The sequence below is a fragment of the Hippoglossus stenolepis genome, chromosome 8 (assembly GCF_022539355.2).
Source record: "Hippoglossus stenolepis isolate QCI-W04-F060 chromosome 8, HSTE1.2, whole genome shotgun sequence".
In the NCBI taxonomy this organism is placed as follows: Eukaryota; Metazoa; Chordata; class Actinopteri; order Pleuronectiformes; family Pleuronectidae; genus Hippoglossus; species Hippoglossus stenolepis.
Window position 1 is genome coordinate 25,973,743 of NC_061490.1, and position 22,044 is coordinate 25,995,786.

Below are 22,044 nucleotides of genomic sequence, written 5' to 3' on the forward strand. Positions count from 1 at the left end.
TTTTAATTAAACTTTTTCTATTTTGCTACCGGTGAAATTTGTTGTGTGATAATAATTGATATTGTTTTATCGCCTAATTCAATATTTTATAGGATCAACAGTCTGATGAAGCTACAACATGAAAATCCTCCTATTTTAATGCATCAGGGACGATTAGAGAAGTTTATCAATTTGAGTTGAATTAAAGTTTCTATTTAAAATCCCAGTTGTAGACTCACTTGTTTCTGGCTGGGTCCTAAAATGATAAATGAATTTACACTGTTCTTCTTCTCATTCAGCAGCTGTAAAGTGAGAGTCTTCATTCATCTCCTCCTTTTAAAGTCTTTTAAAAACATTATTTTATAAAAGTGCTTTTAACTTTTCTCTGTGTTATTGCCTCATTTCATCCTTTGTCTTGCATTAACTTAAATCTGTAATCGCACTGAAAGATTCTTCAGATTTTATTAGACACTTTGTAAACCTGTTTTTTTAAGAGCTATATAAATACAGCTCATTATTAATATTAATATTATTTAGAGTCCCTCACTGGAGCTGAGGAGCCGGAGCCAGGACTCGGGCCTGTGCAGGTTGAAGTGGGGGAGGAAGGGAGAGAGTGGGTGTGGGGGGTGATGCAGGAATGGCCTGATGGGTACTAATGAAGTTGGGATGCTGAGGTCCACCTCGGTGCCCGGGTTCCCATCATGCAGAAGGAGGAGGGGGTGCATCCAGCCTATTGTGCCCGGTCCCTCGCCCATTAGCCCGCACCGAGCCCGTCTCTTTCCCAGGAGCCGCGGAGGCCCGGCCCCGGTAACCAGGAGACACAGTAGCCGCGTTCAGAGGCTGAGCTCCAGGAAAGCGTCCAAAATGTGGAGAGAAAGAAAGAAAGAGGGGAGCCGGGGACACTGGGAGCAGAGGGGACACTGGGAGCAGAGGGGACACTGGGAGCAGAGAGGACCCCCGACAACAAACCGGGGCCTGACAAAGTTGTCTCTTTGGCAGTCGCGCCTCCTATTGAAGCAGTAATTTATTCAAAGGAGATTTTTATCCCCGCGATCTGATTATTATGATAATCGAGTGACCCAGACCCCCTTTCTTGGCTCCTGTCTGCGGGCTGCGGGCTCGGCGGTGACAGTAAAAGCTGATTTGCACGGTGCTCACCCCCCGCTCGCATTCCTGGACTCCTCTGCATCAAACACGCAGACAATGAGTGGATGCGCGCACTTGATCCAGGCGCAGGCGCGCGGGCCGCAGTGTGCGCCGGGGGGCTTTGTGTCCAACGAGCAGCCAGACAAGATTACACCAAACTTTCTATAATCCCACATGGGTCCAGAGCGGATCCCACGACGCACTCCACATGTGGAAGTACAGGAGACACGCACGGGAGGGTGGTGCGCGTGCGTGGAGGCGCCTGTGTTACCTGAATTAGAGAAGTGATCATGGATGTGGTTGTTGTGCGTGATAAGGACGCGTGGGGACGTGTGGAGGATTCAGACTCAAGCGTGAAGTCAGATGAAGAAATCCGACATGAATTCAGATGATTAGTTTCCAGCAGAGAAGTTGGATCACGCACGATTCTTCACACGCACGCGCTCATTCTTCAGAGGGTGGAGACACCAGCAGACCTGCACCGTGTCATAAAGGGGAGGGTCCTGCTGGCAATATATGTTTTTAGAGGAGGCTCGTCTTGGTTCATATTGCATCTGACGCGAGGAATGGCGAGTGCGAGCGACGGCGCGGGCATGTGGGGAGGGGGGTGGGGGGGCGTGTATGTGATCCACGTCCGCGGGAAATAATGGGGATGATAATAAAACGGAGGGAGAACCCGTGCGAGGGAAGCTGAATGGATGGAGCCACAGACACGTCACCAGCAGCCGCAGCCATGAAGAGCGTGCGCTCCAGCCTCCAGCTGCTCAGTCGCTCTCCATCTCCAGAGCCGCGCGCTTCTCGGCGCTGAGGAGCGGACACACGCGCACCGGCGACTGCGTGAGTATGAGATGTGATGTGTTTTCTTCCAAGGCGGGTGCGGGCGGAGGATGGCGGCCGCGGGGCTGCAGGACAGCGGGTCTGCAGCCGCGCAGCGTTGCATCGTCAACCTGCGCAGCGGCGGAGCAGGGTGCGTGTGCGTGTGTGTTCTGGATGTGGCAACAGCAGGCGGAAAATGGGCGATGCGTGTTTGTGCAGCAGCTTCTCGGTTCTGAATGTAACAGCTCGTCTGGTGTCAGTTAGTGTCCTGGTGCAGAAGGAGCTGTGACAGGAGGGGACGCTCCTCTCGGAGTGAAGCTGCTGGGAGCTGTGGTTCAGCTGGGAGCTGTGGTTCAGCTCGGAACACGAACATTTTGTGTTTTATCTTCATTCCTCTGTTTGCAAACTGCACCAACGAGTCTGGAACGACTCCGGTGATCAGATGTCTTTAAGGGAGCAGTGTCCATGTGCAGCGAAAGGTCACGGGCGAAGTGTGGAGACACTCTCTGGGTAAACGAGGAAATAAATTAGTGAAAGAACAAGTCGTAATTAAACGAGCTTCGGCTCCTCTTTGAGGGAGAACTCCTCATTTCACAGCCTCAGTGACGCATTGTGCACCGGCTTCATATGCGCCATTCACAGGGAGCCACAAAGGCCAAGAGGCGCTTCCAGCCCTGATTTCATTTCTCATGCACACATCTCCAGGCACTTAGCAGGGTCACTTCTCCAGCTCCATATGGCACCAGAACCCCCCCAGTCTGACACATCACCGCCAGGGAACAAAACCACACAAACCTCTTTTCCTCTCTGCACATTAAGCCCTTTCAGGACCGGTCCGTGTGGCTCAGATATGAGGATTAGCAGCAGTCGGGCCTGCAATGCATGCGTAATAAGACAAAGTGGTGGCGTCCACACCCACAGTGGACGGATAAAGGGATCACAAGGCCGAATATCCAGTGCACACGTGTGCGCAGAGTACGAGGCCTGTGCCCAGAACACGTGCACGAGCTCCGGACACACCGCGACACAACCGAGGCTGAGGAGCTTTAACAAATAAAATAGAATAAAATACAATCTGACATTATGCAACGTTTCACATGATGAACACGAGCGAATTAATGTCAGAGGTCAGTGCACGAGGAGCCGAGCACAGAGCGGATCTGCACGAAACCTGGTTCATCTACAATACGAACGTTTAGAATTTAATTTAAACTAACCCGTATTTTAAAGAAACATATTTATGTATTTAAGTAGAACACACAGACACACACGTCAGGGTGTGCATTATGTTTTTGTGCAGTAATGTGTGTGTGTGTGTGTGTGTGTGTGTGTGTGTGTGTGTGTGTGTGTGTGTGTGTGTGTGTGTCCACAGCTGAAGTCTCGTCAGTCAGAAGTGTGTTTAAAATAACCCTGCAGTTTCCTGATGGTCTTCAGGGTTTGAACCAACACAGCTTCGCGTCCTGAGCTGATTCGGCTCCTCCGCGCGTTGAGGTCCACCTGCAGAACGAAATGCTCGGCTCTAGTTTCCCTGGATCCTGGAGAGACGTGCAGCGGCCTCACAACACGTGGTTTACTGTAGTGATCCGCGCTCCAGCAGCTCAGGGTCCCTCACGTCACAGAGGCTCACAGGACATTTACTCTGAAGGAGTCCTGCATTTTGAAGAAATAATAACTGTGACGCTTTAGGGTCAAAGAGTTGTGATAAAGTTATTTCTATAATCGCAGCTGTAAAGTAAAATAGTAAAGTAGTTCAACATGTGTAAGACTTAAACATTTATAATTTAACAACATGCGATCATTTGATGGCATTAAATATCCATCTATTTTCCGAATGCACACACGATCAGGGAGCTTCAGTCACAGTAGTTTTGTTACACGCAGGATTTGTGACACACGTCAGGTGGTTGTGCGCCACCAGGCCTGCACCGTCTGCACCTCAGGTCATCTCACACACACACACACACACACACGCACACACCACACACGCACACACGGACCCGCCTTCAAGCTTTTAACACGTGCGTAATACACCTTTATGTCGTGCGTAAAACTCGCGCGTAATTGTCTCCTGAGAATTCAACATGTGGCGTAAAAGGAAACGTTTTACCAAGATCGTACCACGTGGTTCTAATCAGACAATAACCGACGAGGCTTCTGAATAAGGATCAATTTCTTGTTATCAGCTCTGCACCTTCACATGAATTATTCCCAATTAGAAGCGCTGGATTTGTTGACGTCATGCACGTCTTGGCCAATGGCGCAGCCTGGTGAGGTTCGTTTAAATGATGGAGAGAAAGAACTTGGACTGAAAGGCCTATTTTTGGATAACAAAAAAAATCTGAGATCAGGTGAGTCAAAGCAAAGAGGCGAAAAAACTGCAGAACAGAATCATCCGCGTTAATCTGGATCGTGAAATGATGAAAACACACAGGCCGGTGTTAATGAAAGGACTATTAATGATAATGGGGAAATAAGTGCAAGCTGCATGTAATTATCTTTGTCTCTATCCAGCTTGGAAATCGTGAATTAAAAAAAAAATATGAGCCATAAATCTCACAGCAGCACTGAATCATTCAAAAAGAATAAAGACTAAACTCCAACCGAATTAACTGAGAGGAAAGTGAATGATTTGGTTTTTTAAAATATATATTTTTAAAGATACTAGAAATAATCAGTTTTTAAAATGTTCAATATTATTATTATTATTAAAATAATACTTAGCCTTCTTTAAAATGATGACTGAAAAATCCCAAATATCTGATCCTTATAGTCAGATTAAATATTATTAGAATATATGTATTTTAAAAATATCTTAAATCTAAACTATTATTCCTCCTGATGGATCTTTATGACGTAAACTATATTTTTTAAATGTATGACTGCAGCTGTGTGTGTGTGTGTGTGTGTGTGTGTGTGTGGTGTGTGAGAGAGAGAGTGTAATTATGCATGTTAAAGAGTGAAAGTTTGCACAGGGTTCACACTCTTGTGTGTGTGTGTGTGTGGTGTGTGTGTGTGTGTGTGTGTGTGTGTGTGTGTGTGTGTGTGTGTGTGTGTGTGTGTGCAGCAGCATTCTGGGGCATCTGTCTTTTCTTGCTTTGTCCTTGTGGACTGAAACAAAAAGCTCCTTGACGAGGACGTGCGTTATGGTGGCAGCCTCCTGGACGGCAACAAACACATAAAGACAAAATGTGTATATGTATTCAGACAGTAGAAGAAGAAGACCAGCTGTTGGAGCGAGAACAATGCTGGGGGTTGTTGTTTGCCTACAGGGATGTAGCCGTGGCGGCTAACGCCTGCCATGTTGCCAGTCAAGTGGAGAAGGAGAGCTCAGGTTTGGGCTTGTGTGCTGGAGGGCGAGAGTGTTCCGTGTCTCGCCCTCCTCTCACTCCCTCAGTATCACTCCATCTCGCTCTGCTTTCAGTCGGTGGCGGTGGCGTTGGTGGGGGAGGAGCCTGCCACAACAGGGATCTGGGCACACAGAATAGCTTTAATTAGATGGGGCCTCGTGCCATGTGGCTACATGGTGTGTGTGAGAGGGATTGTGTGTTTGTGTGTGTGCACACCGGCATTGTCTATACCCGCACAAGTAAAGAGGTGTTTTTACTGCGTTTAGCTCGATATTTTCCACATTTCTGTGAACATATTTCACAAAAATCATTCTGTGCTTCAGGCGTCATCGTGCTTTGTTCAGTTTATTTGTATGACATCACGGTTCGTTTGATATTCGTTGACATCTTCAACCGTTCAATCTTCACGGTGACGCCAACCTCTGCTTTGGCATCACATCGTGCGAACGAAGACAAACCAGCTTCTTTTGTTGTCAAACAGTTTGGATTTTCTTTTAATTTAAAAATGCATTTGGGCCGTGGCGGGGGGCGGCGTTTGAAGCCTTCACCCTCCTATGGAGCCGGTCAGCGGGTGAAGCGGGTGCGCCATAGGGATGGGCGCCTGGCCGGAAAAAGGAAGGTTGGTGCCATAGCCGGTTTGGACTGGTTCATCGACTTGTGTACTTTTTATTGGTGCCTCTCACTGATTGCTTGACTTGAAGGGAGGTTTCCATATGGAGGCACTACTCGCAGGCCAATCAGAGCCTTCGTTGCACAAAGAGAGGTTTCCTATTGGCTTCGGGGGTTTGAGGCGGGGTTAGGGGCCACTTGGTGACATCACAAAATTAAGGGTCAGGACATTTAAGGGCCGCTGTAAGTTGAGTGAGGGAAAAAGGCCCCAGGCCAGAAGAGTAACTTGTTCGGAGGTGATGTTAACGGTTGTTTGATTTTTTTCATCCAGGCTTTGCTCGCTTTTAACGCGAAAAATCACTTGACATGTAGAATCAAAGAGATGGAGACATGTATCATGTTTTATTAACTACTTTCTCCTCTGCTTGTAGGTCAGAACCCATGTTGCTGCGCCTGCAGCTCGAGAGGATGGGTAGCCTTAGGGGTTGGCTGTTATCTTTGGTTATCTAGCTGTATGAGTGATGTACATTCTTCATAAAGCTAGATAACCGAAAGTAACAAGAATCCCATTACACTCCTGAAAAAGGCATCAAGACCCCATATACACCTCCCTCAAAAAAAAATTATAAAAAAATACACAAACTGCCACAGGAACAGCAACACGTGAAGAAAATGGACGACAGTGACAAGGACACGGCAGCAGGAGGTTGCAGCAGGAGGTACGGTGCATGATTCAGGTCTGTGTGTCTGTTCTGTAGGTCTATTGTTTGTATGTGTGTGTGAATGGGTGTGAAAGTGTCTGAAATCCCAGACCACAAGGCCGTTAGGTAAGTTTGCTGAGAGGCTCCGTCTGTGTTTGTGGTCCGTCAGCATGTAGAAATGCAGAATACTGAAAGCGGGCATGTAGAAACAAACGAAACCTTGCCGTACATGTCTCCTGCAGCCAGTGGTAGTGATCCATAGCAGCACGGTTGGTGCAACAGGATCACTTTTAATCTAATAAGCCCCATGATCCTTGTGTGTGGGGCTGCATGCAGGGGCTTTAGTATCACATGGCCGGGAGTGACGGGCCTGCTGAAAAAGGCCCACACTGATTCACCAAAGCCGGTGGACTTTGACAAGTCATTTAACAAGTTAGCTAATCAGTTTGCTGGTCAGTTTAGTCAGCGCTCTATTCACTTGTCTCCATGAATTTCCGCTTTGCTGCTTCCATCTTTGGCATCAAGAGAATATGCAATATAAAAAAAAAAGTAGGCCTTTTATATCATGGGAGCTGCATACGGTGCTATGAATTATACATACGTTCCGACTTGGATGGGATTGTGTGAGTTAAGAAAGCTCCCTCCGAGTTAATCCGGGCTCCCAGTGCCCCGCCGGCACCAAAGTGAACAGACAAGAATTTGTTTGAGGCCAGTTTTGTTAAGTTAGCCGTTGTTGATTCTTTTCCCTCCTTCCCACCTACTCCATTCTGCCTTTTGCATGAAAAGATGTTTGATTTGGGGTCCTGGCAGTTGTCTGATTTGACGTGACAGTTGGCTTGGTTGTGAATGGGCCGTGGCAAAGCCTCCATTGCACGAGGTGCTGCCATGTGGAAAGGCCTGATGGGATCTCACTGAATGCTCCTGTGTGTGCACGCAAGTCTCCGTGGGGGGAGTGGTCCAGGGGCAATCAAGCAGAAGGTGCCCCCAGTGACGAGGTCCATGAGTGAGAGAGGGAGAACAATTTCAGCCTTTAGGTTCTTTGCTCGGTCTCATGGTGAGGAGTAATTGGTCAATCAGATCCTCAACCTCAAGGCCCCTGATGGCTGATTGAAGGTGTGATTTCTTTTCTGCCCATCAAAGCTAGAGGGTCACTCCTGCTGAGAGAGGCCACTGAGGGTTGTTCCCCAGGTCTGAAGGCTTTGGAGCTACAAGCCTAGCAGTGAACTCCAATTGTCATACCTATTTGGCATGGCGGTTGGCCATTTCAACACGGCTCAGCGAAAGCAACACCCTCAGGTTTGGATGTATTCGGCTTGACGTGGTACTAATTCTAAACGCAGGCGCGGGGCCGAGGTGAAACTCCTAAAAGCTTGTGTGGCAGACTCACCTCACAATGTCAATCTCCTCAAGCCCTGCAGTTGTGCCGCCCGCCTGCTGCATTGCAGGTGCTCAGTGTGACATTTGAGCTCTGGGCTCCGCTAATAAGAGAGAGGAACGAGGGCCTTGACAGGAAGTGACAGCTTCCTGCTTGGAGGACAGAGTAGTCCCTGGTTCCCTCTGTGTTGTGGTGCTACCACCACCGCCGATGTGTTTTTATTACAGTGTTGACATATGAACATGGCACGGCCTTGATCTGCTATTGGAAATGACAGATTGACAACTGTGCCCGACTTATATCCAAGCGCATGTGTGTCTGTACAGGTAAATTTAGCCTTTTACAAAGTAGGGGCACAAGGCAGGGTGATTTTGTTTAGTGTGAAGATAAACGGTGTCTCCTCCTGCTTCCTTTTCTGTGTCAGTGTCAGTGTTGGGGGTGAATAGGAGCTGAAGTCTGGGACAGATTGTGTTTATACCCTAAGCAGTGCCCTGGGAGACGCATGTCATGGTGCAAATGCTTTGTGCTGGCTCTGTGTGTGGCACAGTTATATCACTAACACTTCACACTGGGGACCCCAGAGCAGAGACCGTCTTAGCTTCCGCCCGCCTGCAAATGGCACAGAGATGGGAGAGTTCCTGAAAACCACCGTAGGGCCTTTGCTCTCTCTTTTTTCTGAGTCCCATGGCAGAGTCTGAAATAGAAAGAGGGCGCAGAGAGAAAGGGTGAAGGAAAGAAGGGAGAGAGAGGAAAGAGGAGGAGGAGGAGGAGGAGGTTGGTGGGTTTGTCTTAGCTTTCATGCACTAGGCAAGCAGATTTAGACTCCAAGTGTCAAATAGAAAAACAGCCATTGTGGACGGGTCCTACTTGCCCCCCCCCCTCACCAGTAGACTTTACAGTCAATAGAGCTAGTCCACTTGTCACGACGGGACAATGCGCCCCTTTTCCTCCCTTTCAGCCCTGCCAGGTCCGAGCAGCCAGACAGTTTTCTGAATAAGACCCAGTGACTCTTGCCCCTTTTTCTCTGCCTCTCTTTCTCTTGGAGGAACACACCAACAGAGTTTAGAAAATGGCTTCGCTGTCGGGCATGAGCAGAAGGCCAGACCCTGTTATTCTCCACAACACTGGCATTCCCTCCACCCAATACACTCACAGAGAAATGAATGTATCTAAGGCAGTTTCAAAAGTCAACGGGCCTCCCCAGAGAAAGGAGATTAACTTTGGGAACTCAGCAGTAACAGGTGAACTGTGAGTGTGCCCGGACCACACGGAGGCGACTCCGCTCATCCGACCCGTTGCTCCGTTTGCCTCCCTCTTGGTTTGGAGTCGTCTGGAGATAAAGATGAAATGTGCTTTGTGTTTTCAGATGACGAGAACGCTTCAGACCTTGTCGCCCGACACTGGCCTCTTATCATTTTTACTACGTTTGAGAATGTAGCTCAGCTTTTGCCACATTTCTCCACCGATTTGCCAAGTTTTATCCGAAGGGACTGTGCAGATATCTTTAGATCTCGAGCCGCGCTCACCCGAGGGAGTGAGCTGAGGGTAAACATTGTGGGCGCACAGAGGAAGCAAGGAATATCAGCGGGAGCGTGGTACAGCACTGAAGCATGAATACATTTTCACACGTAGAACTGAGACAGTGATGTTTTAAGAGGGGAACCGTCTTTCAAAGAGAATAAGTGAAGCCTTTTCTATCCACACCTTTAGTATTTTCAACCACAATAAATTGAGCCATTCAGCAGCAGCACAAACAGAGCCACTCTCAGAGCCAGAGCAAAACAGTGCATGCATTTGTTTGTTTCGGTTGTTAATACAGCTTTTACTGAGAGCCTCTGTCCTCAGAAAGAGCCCATTCTAGTGAAATGACTTGGCAAAGCATCCGATGGAGGGTCTGTTCAGACTGAAGCTGCTCCCGCTGCCATTGTCTAGCTCTCTCTCACACACCTACGAGTCCGGAGTGAGCACACAATTTCATTGTTGCGTGAGCTGTTAATATCAGAGGCTTCACAATAGAGCCCATTCGCCATATTTGCATAAGGCACTCTTCCAACAAGGACCCGGAGAGGGCTTGAAAGCTGGCCCACTCCAGTGCCAATGGCAAAAAAATGTCAAGTGCCAATTAGGAGAGGTTTGCCACCATTCAGCAGTACCCCACCCACCCCTGTAGTCCGTCCCCTCCCTGCTTACCCACCACAACTCTCTCACACTTCAAGTCACCCCTGTTTTACCACCTTATTCCAATTTCAGACGCAGACCCTTCCCCTGCTGACACCCACAGACAAAAGCTGGCTCCCTCCTCTGCCGGCTAATGGAAGATCCTTTCTGCTGGACTCAGAGTATTAGCCAAATGAGACAGTGTGCTCTGTGCACCGATTAGTCAGCTTTCTTTGTTGATTTCTTTGAATAGAAGGGTTCAGGAACTACGTGGCTAAACCTACGAGACACAGACTCCACCTGCTTGTGAACACTGAACTTCATCAGCTGGGTACAATGTGCTGCTTTGGTCTTAGACTCACAGGTGTGAGTCATTGAGGGAAGGTTTTCGGTAAACACAGACGCAATTAAAAATAACCCTCTCATCTGATATCCATAGTGGTAGTTCTGTGTTAGCTCTAATAGCATCCGGCCTCCTGAAGCTAGTCCTGCTTATCATTTTGCACTGATGCACAGGCCGAACACAGAGCATCCTGTCCTATCATGAGAATGTCTCACAGATTTAAATGTGGAGCACAAGCTTTGAGTCAGCTGTTAAGGCTAAACGAAACACACACCAACATGGATTTAGAGGTGCTACGTCAAATCCATGTTAGCTTAACTGGTGAGTGTCAATAGCGCCGAGCAGCTGTTTACATTTCTACCGATGCTGAAAATTCGGCATTATTTCCACTAACGCTTAACTGCAGCTGTCAGATGCAAAGTAGGTGGTGACAGGAATGTAGATCATCATCAGTGACCCTGAATTTAAGTAACGTCGTGTTTACGTTGCGAAAGCCTTTCGCTTCAAAAGGCAGCGACATCAAGCAAATGGAAAAAAAAACGGGTGTCCTGTAAAATGACAAGAATGCAGGAAATTAAATTTAAATAAAATGAAGTCGTAGACGCATTAAAAGAAGGTAATCGTGTTTGTTCAAGTGGGCTACCGTTGTTTTGCACAGAGCATTTACCTAACTTACCGCCTCCTGCCACTCAAAAGGATTTTTCTCTTGTCCTCTTTTCTCTTTCATTCTTTCATTCAATCTCTGTGTCGAGTTTTTTTTTTCTTTCCCACCCTTGATTCTCAGATGGTTGGATCTGATTTGCATACATTTGCATAATGAAAGTCATTTGCATGCTCAGGGGCAGACTGTACCATGAGAACAGACATGAAAAGGTGTGTGTGTGTGCGCGTGTGTGTGCATGTGTGTATACATTCATTCATGTGTGTGCGTGGCTAGCATTCGTATGTTTCCCTGAACTATACATGTGTGTTTTGATGGATAAACCACGTTCTTAAAATTTTTCGTCCGACCCTCTGATTTTCTCCTCCTCGTTTTCTGTGCAGGCGACGACCACAAGACCCCTGAAGGAGAGCTGGCAAAAGGAGACTGAAAAACAGAGAAGAAGGAGGAGGAGGGGTTGCTGTTGATTCTGCCCTCCCTCTCTCCTCGCCCTCCTCTGCATCGCCTCCTCCCTCCTCCTCCCCCCTTCTTCCTCCTCTGCTCCATCCTCAGCAGACTGCCCTTTTTTCCTGTACAGCAAGACGCAGCCTGCGCCACCATCTTAGAGCAACGCTGGCATGAAATGGAAGTGGGAAGACCGGCCAGTGCAGGTAACACGCCAAACCCGCTGCGCCCGCCATCCTGCATCTTTCCACTGGCGCCACCCCGACGCTCCATCCTCTCCTCCTCCACCTGCCCGAGTCCTCGCCCCTTGTCTCCAGCCTCGGTTTTAATCATCTCGGATATGTTTGTTAATTGCACGATTCACGAGATGCACTGATGGCGGAGGGGAGGGTGAGCCGATGTAGGCGGGGCGTGTTTTGTATTTGTGTTCACATTAAATCACTCTGCTCTCAATGCCTCTCTCAGGAGGCTTTCAGTGGGCATCTGGCCTCCGACGCGCAATGTTTTCTTTCCCGTTTGGGAATTCTCATGGCATCCTCACATGCGTGCCCTGACATGGCGGCGGCTGCCATTTTGGAGATATGATGCAAACTGTGCACAATACAGAGCCACTATTTGTGACACTCTACCTGAGCACTCTGGGATTTGTGCACTATATTTTGTCAGGCATCAAACAACATGGCAGTGCTTTAAATTATTTTTGCAACTGAGTTACAACTTCAATATTAATTCTAAAAATCTAAAAGTTTTTCGTCTCAACTCGTTAGAAGAGGTCAGAAGAAATGTCGAGGTGGGAACATCTGTCGAGTGGAAGCTGATGGTTTCCCTGAACCACTCTTCACATTCTCATAGAGGAACAGTGCAGCGTGAAACAAACGACAGCCAGAGAAGAGGTGGTGGACAAGTGAGAAAGTGGGACCTCGACAGGCAGAGTCTCGGTACTGGAAAGCCTCTCAGTGTGCGAGTGGCGAGTGTTGGAGGGCAGTCGGTGCTCAGACAAGTCGAGTATTGTTCTCCCTCAGCGAACTCGCTGCATTATTCCAACCGAGGAGCTCCCAAGTTTCAAAACCCCTTAATCCAAAACTCCAATAAGCATCAACTGGGCTTAATTAAGTAAGGCAGGCGGTAAACAATGCACGCCATTGTCCTCGCAACAGAAACCTCCCATTGTGTGTGTCTGTGGTGCGGAGGTCAAGGAGACAATGCTAATGCTAACTTACAGTAGGGTGCTAGTACACAGTGCGAGCGGAGAGACGGCTGAAACACCTCGTTGGGTCAAGGTGAGAGAAAACAGTCCCGTCAGAGAAAGTCAGAATCAAAAGAAAAAGTTTTCAGTTTCTCTTTGGCACTGATTTCCAATATTTACACAGACTAAACCTAAAGAAATGCTAATTCTAATTAGGTCAGGCCGACTGCTCTGTATTAAATATTCTGATGATGCAGCCTTTAAAAGTGGAGGCGTCGCTTGGCTTCCCAGAGAAGTTCTGCAGTAACTGTGTCAAACCCGAGGCGCACTAATCACAGCCAGGCCGCCATAAACAGGTGGTAGATTGAGCAAAGGGGGTCGGGGTCCTTCTCAATTTGCTGTGTAAATTATGCAGAGCCCAAAACAATGCACACAGTAGACAGTGGAGTGGCTGGCGTTGGCTAATGAGATGATGAGAAGCCTGGGAGGGCTGGGAGCGAGTGGAGGTGAGGGGGTGGGCACGGCCGGCAGCTTGTGTCTGGATCTGTGTGTTCGTGTGTGTGTCTTGTGTGCGAGGGTCTGGAGGAGCTTTGGCAGACACTGTCCCGTCTGCACACACCCCACCATCAGCACAGAGGGAGGGGAAGCAGGCAGCTGGGGGACCCTGCCCCCATTGCACCGGCAAGAGCACCAGCCTTGGGAACCTCTGTGGCAGGGGTGTCCCCCCCCCCAACACTGGCACGTAGGGGCCCCCCAAAAGTCTGGCTTCAACCCCCCATCACCACAATCCCTTCCTCCCTCTTGTCTCCCCAACCACCACCACTCCTCCCACTCTGATGGGAGGCTGGGGGCCTGGGAAGGACTTCAAGTTCACGGCCAGACCTCCTATTGAGCTGACAGCCTGACTGTTTGCTCAATTCGGCTCCCTATTCAGGGCCGAGCTGGAGGAGGGAGCGCTGAGAAAAGGGCTGGAGGATCGGAGGGTGGGGGTGTTGCTAGACGGGACACGGTAGCACTGTTATAGCCATTCATTCAGCGGGGGGGAGACGGGTAAAGGGCGAGGGAGAGAGTGAAGAGGGATCGGGGGTTCGAGTCGGCGTGCATAAATAAAAAGTGAGGAATCCAGGCTCAAAGTTTGCTTTGAGCAGTGTGCGCCTCTCTCACACCCTTTTAGACTCTTAATTACTGGCACCTTCCTCTTTTCTCTCCCACTACTCACTGCCCCCCTCATCCCCGCCGTGCACACACACACACTCACGAGCAAAATTGCAATCATTCTCATCATCCTCTCCATCCCCTGGTTTTATTAGGCCACATGCTGGGGCTGTAAATTTACCATTAACAAGCTTATTCACTGTCGTCCTCTCGACAAAACAAGACCACGATGCCAATAACTCAAAGCGACACCAATACCCAAAACTGCCTTTTATGCCACCAACCTGCGCTGTGAACCACTCCCCCCCCCCCTCTCTCCCTCGCCGGGTGCACCTGCTTTGTACGACGGCGCTGCGCTAAACGCCAAGGCCAACGTGATTCTTGCCGGTAGCTCGGGCGATGCCAATTAGCACGGTGGTTGTTGGTTTCTGCCGTTAAGCTGGACGGCTGCATTATCGGTTCACTCTGCACTCGCTGACCCGCTGTAATATTTTAAGTTGCTTGTCTGAGCCGCTTGAAAATGCAACAAAAAAAAAGAGGGTTTGATAGCCTTGTGAAGTCCAACTCAGCCGAGCTTAGGGTGTGTCACATGCTTCATCTTTGTATTAGCAGCTCGTAGCGTACCAGGCTCCTGCTAAGGCCTTTCAACTTCAGCCTCAATCCCCTCGGCTGGTACGTGGCGCTGTGCTTCCCTCGGACAGATTTAGGACACACAATGGGAGATTTTTTCCAGCGAGGACGAGCCCTTCTCAAATTGGCATTCACAGCCAACTGTCTCAGATAATTGTTTTGACATTCGCATGATTGGCCTCACTGTGTGTTTTGACTCCCTCTGAGGAATGGCAGCCGCATTCTTAATGTCATCTTTCTTTCTGCAGGTGAGTGCTGTCGGTGCAGGACGACCGCAGACAGACAGCGGAGGGGCAGCGGGATTCCTCCTTCAGCCGCCGGTTTCAGCCCGGAGTAAATACGTGTCCGCGCACGACTCGGCGCAGATTCCTTGCCGTGACTTTGGAACATTTCCGCGGCGACACGTCTGTGATGCTGCTGTGTGATGCATTATTTGACCCAATAGTCGAGCTGGACTGATGTTTGTGAGCGTAAACATGGCGCTGGACTGTGAGGGAGGGAACGAGGTGCAGAGAGAAGATCGGCGAAGATGGACGACCTGGTCCACAGCTGTGACTCTTCTGCTTTGGAGGGTGTGGCACTGAATTTTGTAATTTCTATTTTCCTTCATACACTCATGCATTATTTCACATGTAAGACGTGAAATAATGCATCTCCACTTACTGCAGGTCACAGTCGACGAGCTGCAGCCCGCGTTGTGTTCGATTTGTTTTAGTTGCTAGGACTCAAAGACACGTGAATGTGAGACCCACGGCAGCAGTGAATAATACTGCACTGCGATTGGACAGCTCCGTGTGTCGGCCGACACAATGGTGAAGGAGTGAGCTGTCGTCTTTATACTCTATGCAACTGTTTTATCCTTTTTGTTCTTTTTTCATCCTGAATTCCTGTTTTATCCTCACTGTTTAGTTGTCGTTGTTTTTGGGCTGTAGTTTGTAGATGTTCCTTCAGACGTCAGCAGCAGAGATGGATTTTGAGGAGCCTACATTCCCGGAGTTAATATACTGACGAGACAGTGAGAGCGTGAGCGTCAGTGTGTGACAGATGACAGAACGTAGCTCACTTTCATCACTGCATGTATTGAATCTCATATTTGCAGCCTTAACAGACTCGGCAGCTATAAGCCACAGTCTGAGTGAACGTGGACTCACACATTTAATATTCCTGATGGCAGGAGTGTATTTGATCAGCAGGGAGTAGCTGAGCAGAGCTCGTGGCTCTGTGTGTACAGAACACGCCACACTATTAAAACCTTCCCAGCAGGCTTTGAGACGCAGCAGCTTGGTTCATAGCAGTTACCTGCGTCGCTGTAATGATACATCTTTGGGTGAGACACGACAAATACATCGGCTTCACACACTGCCTTAATTTACTGTCCTTAACATTAACACACACACACACACACACACACACACACACACACACACACACACACACACACACACACACACACACACACACACACACACACACACACACACACCCCAATGCAATAAAGCAAGTGCTATCGCAGCCTAATTCATTCTATATTAATTTTCAGGAAGTGGCAAATTTTTTATTACGATTGATAATCTATGCAAATCTTTTAAATATTACTTTAAACAATCTATGTCTATGCAGTGCTTTTGCAATTGATTCAAGGGAGACTATCTTAGTCTAATTTAGAAAATGTATTCTTCTGATAATCATGCACATCCCAGTGCTCAAGACAATTACTTATCTGCCTGGATAAGCTTGAAATTATGTTTTTAATCTGTAGAAAAAATAAAAGAGTCACTTGTCTGATATCAGTCGAGTGGCATGAACATCATGAATTGTCGTCTACAATAATTAAATCGGTTGCACTAAATCTCTTTTTTCTTTAGCTGCAGATCAGACACACTGTTTGTATTCAGCCGTGCTCTGTGTGCCGCAGCCTGTTGTTTTCAATAAGCAGCAATGTTTGTGTCATGCAGTCGAATCGCTGTGGAAAAGTATTCACCACATGTGCCTTTCTATGGAAAACTGTGTTGGAATAGTAATAAAGGTTTACATTGAAAACAGAGGAAAACTGGACGTTGTGTGTTTTTGTTTGAGCTTTCGTGATGATTCTGCACCGTGTGATAAGAAAGGTTGTGTGTTCAGCTGCTGGAGTGTCCTTGAGCAGAGCAATCAAATGCAACCCAGTTCCAACATGTTACAGCCAAATGAGAAGATTATCATAATTACCCTGAGATCAAGCTATTTTCAAAACACCATCAGGGAAGTGGGTTTATTTTCTGTGGTGTTTGGCATCAAGCGGCACAGGAGAGCGGCAGTCGAGCGCCGTCCAGGTTTCATGTAAAATTAATCAGCACAAAGATGCCCCCTGCAGAAAGCAGTGAAAATCCTGAACTGCTTGTTGTTGTATAGATGAGTAATAATCCATCCACACACCTCATTAATCGACTGTTCTGAATTTGGGCAAAACAAAGAGCGGGACAGCGTTCTCCTCGCTGCCGGTGCAGCAGCGGCGTGGTGCAGGCCACCGTGTGCCCACGCTCAACACTTCCCCTGCGTGATTTGCTGTCTGACGCCACATATGGCAAATGCGCCAACACCGACATATGGGCCCCTCTCAATTCATTAGCTTTGTCATGTAAAAGAGGGAAATCCCACCGTAAAACAAATGAAATGTGACCCTGTACAGTACAGGTTGATCACACAGCTCTTTTCATTCGTTTCCCCCCTTTGATGAAGTCGTGTGTAATTCAATGACGGAGGTTTGTAACGCAGCCCCTGGGTGTCTGCATCCTCGCCGCACCGCAGCAGAGGCTTTACAAGCCGCTCTCCTCGTGTTTACAGCTGCGCTGCGTGTTGAAATGAGCTGTAGTACACATAAACAGCAGCTCCATGCAAATATTACAGTGCCCTTATTAACCAGGGCAGCCGGCAATTACATTATGTCCCAGGCGTTAACATCCAGAGAGCGAGCGCCGGTCCTCCGCGGCAACTCCCCCCGGCCTCAGTGTGTCTTGGCGGCATTATGGCCCTCATAATCTGATTCACAGTTTTTGTCATGCTGCCAAGAGGCAAGTTGCATTAGCCAAGCGCTACAGGCCTTAATGAACTGAGAGCCAATGTTAAGCACACTAGAGCAAGCTGGAGTGACGGCGGACAAGCAGGCTGTCGGTTGCAGCCATGTTGGATCACGGTCTAAGTTATGGCTGAGGTTTGTCAGGTCTCCATTGAGCGTCCTTACAGAAACAAACGAGACGACGTGTTGTGTATGAGGAGCGGCTCTTATACTGAGCGTCGCTTCCTTTCGACATGAAACACAAAATGGCTGCTGGCGACATGAGATCATGAGACTGAAGGAATCAGATCCCAAGATGGCGTCGAAATGGCATCAACGCCGGTTGGATCAGACCGGATCATTTAAAAAAATGGAACAGCCACAGTTGCAGCGACGGCTGTTTGAGTGACAACTACACAAGGGCCGATGGCGGGCGGGGGGGGGGGGTCCAAAGTTGGAAATGGCGGGTTTTGGTGCACGTCCAAGGTCTTGGAACACGGGTGCTGCTCCTTTCACAAGTTCCTCGGACCCGTCATTGGTATGCAGGAATGCACCCCCAGGAGGCCTTTCTGTACGACTCTGGAGGGGAACGTGTTTGCAACGGGTCGCCAGGACAGAGGATGTGTGTGTGTGTGTGTTTGGATCCGACCGCGGCCGGTGCCAAGGGAGAGTGGGCACCGGTCCAGATCAGTCCACCTCTCTGAGCGGCCTCCCAGTGTCGCAGCCCGTCAGCAGGGACAAAATGGCCGCAGACGCTTGGACGGTTACGTTCTTCTGTGAAACGTTCGGGTTTTAATAAAGAGATGATTATCAAAGACGTGTGTGTGCGTGTGTGTGTGTGTGTGTGTGTGTGTGTGTGTGTGTGTGTGTGTGTGTGTGTGTGTGGTTGTGCATGTGTGTGAAGATTATCGAGGTTTTCCAGATACTGGTGAGATGTATTTAAAGCATTTCAGCCGCGGGTGTGGAGGAAGTTGTAGTTTCACACGTTTGAATCTGTTCACTCGTGATTGTTCCGCTCGGATCAGGAAACATCTTTAGAATCACGATCACGTGACGAAGAAGCTGAAACACTCAGTGTGTTGCATTCAGGTGCTAACGGACAGTTTAGATTTTAAAAAAGCTACGATTGAGTCTGACCTTCTCTAGTGTACTCGTCTGTGATTGGCTCTTTCCCCATTGAGGTATTAATACACGATATAATATTATGTATAATAATTTACTGAATATTAACACTCTTACTGAAGTACAGGTTCTCAGCTCTTCCTTCACCTGACGGTGTTTGAGCACGTGGTTATTTTCCACTTCACATTAATTGAAATCAAAACACTTTCCCCCATTTTCAACCACATTTAGCAAAGTTATTTTTTGCACTTAATTGAAATTAGTGCAGCTCTGATGTGGAAAATTACCAAAAATTAGAGCGTAGTTTAAAACAACAGTGAAAAGGCAGGTGTGTGTGTATTGGAAGTATTTTGATTATTACTCTTTAACAGGTGAAACTTATTAGTTTCAGATTCTGATGGATGTGGAAGGTAACAGAACCGTGTGCAGAGCTCGAGGCCCGGTGGTTGGAACACGACCCAGGTGAGAGAGACGCGGTTTTCACTTAACGGGCGACAACATTTCAAACTGCAGTTTTGTCACCGGCACAAGTGGCATGCAGCGCCAACACTAAGCCTGAAATCCACTCACACACTGGAGCAATTTCTTGCAGCTTATGTATTTGTCTAAGAAGGAGAAAGAGTGGAGCCCGAGAGGTTAGCGGCGCTCGCAGCTCCGGCCTGATGAGTTCGGCGTCCGAATCACTGAGGATGCTTTTCTTGAAGGCGAGCGAGCCCTGTTGTGGAATGTCAAGTAGTCTGGCCGGGCCGGGCGACTGAAGCGGGAAGTGATTTGACTAATGTTTTCCCTTTCATGGCGCTCCTCTCCACCACGACCCCTCCGTCCCCCCCAACCGCCAAAAACCTCCCCAGAAAACTTTACGGTGATGTCATTCATATGCAAAGCAGGCGTGCTTTCAGCGGGCTGAATGTGTGTGCATGCATGTGTGAGCGAGTGTGTACATGTGCGCGTGTGCATGTGTTGCTTGAGTGGCTGATTCCATTACTTGAAGGACCATTACACTTGCCTGTCAACAGCCAAAAGAACTGAGAAAAATTAGCAGATTAAATCACTCGGTTCCTTTCCTCCTCCTCCTCCTCTTCCTCCTCTTCCTCCTCCTCCTCCTCCTCCTCCTCCTCAGCAGGCTGTTTGCTCCATGGAGCTGTAACATAAATAAATAAATAAATCAGAAATGTATTGTATCTCCTTTTAAAGTCACGTCTGTATTTGATCCTAATTTGGGCGACAAATCTCTCAAAAATGACAGAAACTAAAAACAGTGATAATGCTGCGAGACACAATCAGGACAGAGCGTCTTTGAAAGCCAGGAGCTCCGAGGCACAATCCTATAAACAGGGGCAACCAGGGAGACTGGATCTAAATGTGGTTTTACAGCCTTGTAAAATTAAATAACACTGAAACATTAGGAGGTCCAGCACACGTTTATTGATGCAGTTGGGCAAAAGTTCAAATGCCGGGGAGGGTTCAACAGATTCATGAGGGTTTGTGTTTCGTTCCATGAATTGATGCAAAAACATCAAACTCTGCGACAGTTTTATTGCCCAGAGCCACAGATATAAATCCTGATCATACTCCAGAGGTTGCACCTAGTTTTACTGATCACGGTACGACAGGAATCCAGCCGAGCGTCTCCCCTCAAAAACAAAAGAATAAATCCTAGAACCCAGAATGTGGGAATGAAACCCCCGCGGGTCAGATTAGCATTCTGGGAAAACAAAATTCCCCACTGGGGCGTTTGCCACAGACCAGATGGGTGTACCCCGAAAATCTACCACACAGGGGGAACGTGGCTGCAGAAGAAGAAGATGAAGAAGAAGAGGCTTGGCCCCCAGGGGAAGATGGAGGAGGAGGTTGTGAGAGAGGGGGGGCGTGAAGAGTTAATGCCGACAGCTCAACAAAAGGCCGCCACCAACGCCAAGGGCAGAGAGGAGCCCGGGAAAAGAGCTGAGGTCAAGGGGACCTCAGGGGGTTCAAGTTCAAGGCAACTATCAGTGTCTGCATTTTAATGGACGCTCCACACCCTCCTACTTCCATTTGCAACCACAACAACTGCACCCCCCCCCCCCCACTTGTCCGTTTACTCCCCAACATTAAATCTAGAGCTGCACTCAAACTGGCCTTTGTCTCACCGCTGCCGTATCCGGGCCACACAGAGACGAAAGGTAAAAGCCAGGAGGGCGAGGTCTGACCGGGCGGCTCTCACGGCAACGCAGGAGATTTAGAACTCCCTCAGGCCGGGGGGGGGGGGGGACAGGAAATGTTCAGTGAATTATTCAGCGGACTCCAGGTCTGTCTGGAGGTTTGGATCAATCAATCAAATTCTATTTGTATAGCTCATATTCACACATCAGAAATAACAAGGTCCACGTCCTCTGTTCTTAACGCTGAACAAGAGAGAAGAGAAAGAACCAATAAAAACCCTCAGAGAGAGAGAGAGAGTCACATGTGAGGGTTGAGCAGCTTCAGATGCGTCTGATGCGTCCACACGACTCCGGAGATTTAGAGACGCTAAAACACAGAAGTTGTGAAACGCTGTCTCTCGCTGATTGGGTCTTCACTGATTGGTTAGGGCTCCCGTCACATGACCTCCTTCCAGAAGTAACCAGATTTGAAAGTTAATAACGTAGTTTATTTCTGCTCCTTCCAAGATGCCAACGTGATTCGGCGTGGAGGGAGGAGTTCTGCTTCCGCCCTCATATGTTGTGTTTGACAACACGTTACTCTACGGCAGCCAGGAAGTGATGTCATCAATCCGGCTCTAACTCAAGACACATTTTTCTTCTTTGATTTTTGTTCCCATATTTGAAATGTAATGAAGCTTAAATGATCATGGTTCAGCTGAAAATAAAATAAAAGCCATTCTAAAAGTTCTGTGCATGTTTAGAGAATCTCTGTTTTACAGCTTATGAATAAATCTATTTAAATATCAGAGTTATAATTACACATTTACGGTGTTTTACAACCAAGTGGATGTTAAACGTGTGATTCTCCCGTCTCCGCTGTGACATCACTGCTGACTCGTCTTGACCACGGAGCAAAGGTTCAAATGTAATGAACTGAAACACCACAAGTTGTCCCCGGTGATTTAGAGCCCATTGAAGAAGGAGCACATGTTTGTTTTCTTTTTGGTGACCAGGCGGAGGTCAGAGGTCGGGCAGACCACCACCATCACCCCATAAAGCACAGCATCCCGCTGACCCCTCGTCACCTCCCCGACTTCCGCACAATGGAAGGTTAACCGCTCGGAAATGCGTGTGTCCCCCCCACCCTGCATCTTTTTGTTGCCCTCAAACGGACCAGACAAACCACAACATATCCACGGGCTGACCTCTGACCCCT

At 48.3% G+C, this 22,044-nt stretch overlaps 1 long non-coding RNA gene across 1 annotated transcript; it reads left to right on the forward strand.

Moving 5' to 3' along the window:
- The first annotated feature begins 1,744 nt into the window (after positions 1–1,744).
- LOC118113119 lies at positions 1,745–16,599 on the forward strand. Its single transcript, XR_004697307.2, has 4 exons — positions 1,745–1,962; positions 6,329–6,616; positions 11,518–11,784; positions 14,798–16,599. It is a non-coding gene; the product is annotated as an uncharacterized LOC118113119 (long non-coding RNA).
- Positions 16,600–22,044: the final 5,445 nt, after the last annotated feature.